Source organism: Brassica oleracea, chromosome C3 (assembly GCF_000695525.1).
Source record: "Brassica oleracea var. oleracea cultivar TO1000 chromosome C3, BOL, whole genome shotgun sequence".
Lineage (NCBI taxonomy): Eukaryota > Viridiplantae > Streptophyta > Magnoliopsida > Brassicales > Brassicaceae > Brassica > Brassica oleracea.
This window is the reverse complement of record NC_027750.1, coordinates 41,938,478-41,943,353: the sequence shown is the minus strand read 5'-3', so window position 1 is coordinate 41,943,353 and position 4,876 is coordinate 41,938,478.

Below are 4,876 nucleotides of genomic sequence, written 5' to 3'. Positions count from 1 at the left end.
GTATGGAATCAGGATGAAACTGAAACGGGATACGTAAGTCGAATTAGTCATCGTACCCTCTAAAACCAAGAGTAAACCTATGTCTTGCCCTAAACCCAGCACACTGGTTTCTAACATCTCAAGGCATGATATCCAAAAGTGATAACAAGATCTTAAATCATGTCCCTTCGTCAATATTCTAACTCTCTCGAAATTTTTTGAAAAATCAAATTCTTCGAACACTGCCATGTAGAACGAGCAGCGAATACGACGATCCAACAAAAGAGTTAGATACGAGATGACAACTAGTATTCTTCCCTCTACATTCGCACGAATACAAACTTGTTCTTCGAAAAAATAGTCTTCAATTCAGTTAAAGTCCACCAAGCGGTAGGGATTCGAAGCCACATGGCTCAGTCCTGAAAACGTAAATACGGCCACACTCGGCCAAAGCAAACAGCCTTCAAGGCTAATCTCGAGGCCAACAAAGGTCCACTACAAAATGCCATCAACGGCAACATAACCGGACCGTAAAAGGTCTCAGGAAAACAGGTCATAAGAATCTTAATTCCAAGACGAACTACGAATGGCTTGATCCCTTTTAACAAGGGTACGTAGGCAGCTTTCATAGGGCGCAGCCCCAATCTTACCAAATTGCACTCTTTTTAGAGTGAACGTACAACTTTCAACTGACATTTTCAACCATTAATACCGCCTAACTTGCCTAACTTGTCTTATCGCTCGCTAGAACCTCACATCTACGATCCACAGTTCTAACGGGCTGTGGAGCTTACTGTTGGGATCCAAAACGGTCACGACGGAATTAACGTCCAAATATCCGTAAAAATCAGCATGAACGTTTTTATGAAACGTAAAAATCTTTACGAAGAACTTTGAGGTGAAATCTTGCACTGATCTCAGTTGATTCATCGAAACTAAACACCCATAGTCCAAGATCACGTTCATAAAACGTCAGAAAAGGATCCAAAAAAGGTCACCACGTAGCGACCGGTCCGCAAACGAGCCGGTCGCTACGTAGCGACCAACCAAGCCACTAGGTCGGTCGCTACGTCGCGACCGACCCGCGAACAAGACGGTCGCTACGTAGCAACCGACCAAACCATTCGGTCGGTCGCTACGTAGCGACCGACATGTAGCGACCGACCAAGCCACTCGGTCGGTCGTTAAGTAGCGACCGACCAAACCTTTCGTTCGGTCGCTACGTAGCGACCGATCCAGCGCGGACCAGGTCGCTACGTAGCGACCGAACTGTCTCAGACATCGATCAACGGGTACGACCCAAATCCGTGCATTCTCGTTTGTTCCTCAATGCTAGCTCCTATGTACCGCAGCCATATCATTTCTCACGTCATTCTGATCAAACTTACCATTGAAACTTTACGATAAAAACCGCGAGAGCTTGTTTTTGTCGAAAAGAAAATCGTAACAAACGTTTCATGTCAAAAGATGGCCCAACGAGGTCTAAAACGCGATTACAAGCCCACTTACGATTCTTTAAGAATGAGCTCGTAGATACTATGGCAGTTTATGTTTTTATTATAAAAACAAATATAAAGATAAGTTTCCGCAGAAAAAATGTTAAGTTTCCGCAGATAAACATGAACATCGGAAAGAATGGAATATCTCCATTTTTCACTTAAGACGGCTTAAGGGCAGGGAGGGAAAAGCTAAAACTGAACTTGGAGGAGTATATAAGGAGTCCCAGGCGAGAGGCACAAAGAGACACAAAGGGAGATTTTTTTTTTTTCAGAGCAAACTTAGAACTTAGAGCAATTGTAGGCAACTTTACGTTTTTGTTATTCGAGCTGCGACTCAATTAGGTCTTGCAGTCTTAGGATTTTAGAAATAGGAATCTCGCCGACAGCTCTCGTAGCCCAGGCTCTTACCTTGTTGTAACGCTCAAACGCGGATTCGGAATAAGATCTTTTTTGCTCTCTTTTCGATTTCTTATTTTTCTCGCCTTTATTTCGTGTTCTGATTGCTTGGCGTGTGGTTTAGCAGATATCCGGGACCTCTGAGAAATTAGGGTTTTCCTAACTTTCCTTATTTAAGTGGAAATCGACAGTACGAATTTCGGTTTCCACAATAGGGTGTATACAAACGATAGTCGACCCCATGGATAATTCAAGAAGGATGGTACGTCAGTTAGCATTTCGACATACTTGGGGGTGAGCTTCAGGGTTTTGTTAGTACAAAAAGAACCCCGTCCACCAACGCTATCAAAGCGAAACGAAGTCATTTCCAACTCACAAGAAATGGATTGCGTAGCATCTCAAGAACCTTAGCGACGGTTATATCACCCCCCTTTGTATGAAAACGTTTTTGCCACATAATACTACCTGCAGTCTCCTCAGAGTCTGAATCTTCAACATTGAATGCGCCGCAGTTCAAGCCAGTTATCGAGTGAAATTTATCTAGGGAAAAATAAAGAGGATGAGTAGCGAAGGTGTACCAAAGTTCGTATTTTCGTGTCGTAATAAGCTGACGGCAGAGGAGGCTTCCAATCAGCTTAGTTAAGTTGAGGCAACGAGCAGCAGGTAGGTGAAACAATCTGCCAAACTGAGAGCCGAGTAAAACGTCCATGTCCGCCGAACCTGCTTGAGCAGACGCAACAGCACCAATGACGTTGGCCTTGGAGTATATGTTAAGCCGCAAAGCAGTTGGGAAAAAGCCCGGAGCAAACAGTCTTGTAGGCAATTGTGTAGATGAATCATCATCTACGGAATTGACCGGTGGAGATGTCGGTGCCGTGGAGTCCATGGAGGAGGCCGTTTTATCTTCGTCAGAGTCGGAAACTACAAAAGAAGATGATTGCTCATTTAAATGTAAAAATATTGTGAAAGCTTGTTTGCAGGGATCTAAAACTAATGAGACCCTGAATAAGCAGCTGCATTCAAGTGGTGACATGCAGAGTTTGAGGAGAGGACATAGTCGAGTTCTGAAAAGGAGAAAGAGATAAAACCTTTTGCAGTACCTGGGTATCGGTTGGCTTTCCGAGGTCGGGCCTGTTTTCAGAGTGTGGGTGTGGATCTTCGACGGCGACGAGCGGAAGTCCCTGCGGCGTTCGTCTGGGAAACCATAGCAATCTAAATTAAAGTCAATGTTTCACTGCTGCAGTGAATCGGAGCTCAAAGCTGGTAAAGTCATGACGAGAGCTCTGAAGGAGACAAGACTTTTCGACTTTTAGGTTAAGCAGAATAATTTGATGGAGAGAGAGAAAGAGAGAGGAGAGAAAGCTGTTTAATTACTGCGGTGGCTTGCGGGTGAGAAGTTACTGGGGCGTCTGTCTTGGGAATCGCGACAGGCCTCTCACGTGCGAAGGCTGTAGTGGCAAACTCGCAATTTATCAGCGAGAGGAGGGTGCGAGACGTCTTTTCTGAATGACTTGTATAGGGTCAGAAAGCGACGCGACCCAAACTCCAAATAAAACTAAAGCGGACCCAAAGCCCAATATAGAAACTGCCTTGCGACCCACTTTGCCAATATTTTCGAATTCTATATATGGTATATGTATTTATTCTAATTTTCTTGATTTTATATCAAATGGTAATATTACGATAGATGTTTAATGTAATATATATATATTTTATAATTGTTTATTATTTATTTAACTATACATTTCCATTTAACTATACATTTTTCAGATAGATGTTTAATTTAGTGTTTTCATTTTTTATATTGTATATTTACTTATTGTTTATCTTTTTTTTTTTATTTTGTATATTTACTTATTCTAAATTTCTTGCTTTTATATCAATGATAATATTACGATATATATTTAATATAATATTTTTTATCTATTATATACTATATTTACTTATTATTTTTTTTTTCTTATATTTTATATTTATTTATTATAATATGTAACATTTCTATTTACTTGTTATTTATTTCTTCCTATATTGTATATATATTTACTTATAAAAATATTAGTAAATAATAAAAATGTTAAACAATACATTTTTCAGATAGATATTTAATGTAGTTTTTTAATTTTTTATATTGTATATTTACTTATTCTATTTTTCGCTTTTATATCAAATGGTAATATATTTTTTTTGATTAAATTTTATATTGATTAATCAAAGAATGAATATTTACAAAGGAGTGTGTATGAAATCTAAACCTCTAAATCTCTAACCAAAGACTTTTTTTTTCCTCCCCAACCGAATCTATAAAACAAAACACCTTGCATATCATCTCGAAAAGACTTCTAGCCACCGACGAAATAGACCTTCCAACTTATGGCTCCACGTATACTTCGAAGAAGAGATTCTGTTGCGAATTGCTTTATCAATCTGTCTGGTGACCGTCTCTGTAGTAAGCTATGGACCTTGGTGTCGACGCGAGTTTCGTTCCCTCCAGACATGATACATAGTTGTGTGGAAGGTCTGTCGCAAGAGGATGGCATCCAGTTTGTGTCGATTACGTCTTAGTAATGAGGTGATAATAGTACGCCAGGCCGAGGTGCCAAGAAGCTTTACTGTTAGTGTAGTCCATATGGTGAATGTGATAGGACAAGGAAAGAACAAATGGTCTCTACTTTCTTCCCTCTCTCCACAGAACATACAACCTTGTAGGATCCCCCACTGCCACATAAGAACACCTGTGGAGAGCTATCCTTGAAAGCCAGCCAGACGATGAAAGTATGACGTGGTACGCCTTGTACGAACCAGACAAGTCGTTGCCAAGAGACCTCATGGCCTCTAACTCTAATCTGATCCCATGTACGTGCTGCAGAAAAGTGATCCTTAAAAGTCCCCTCGTCATGTCTCCATAACATTACATCTCTGCCCATAGACTCATCCGGATGCGAAGCATTCTCAATTGTATTTTAGACAGCACCAAACACTCTTCTCCCTCGACTTCTCATCGC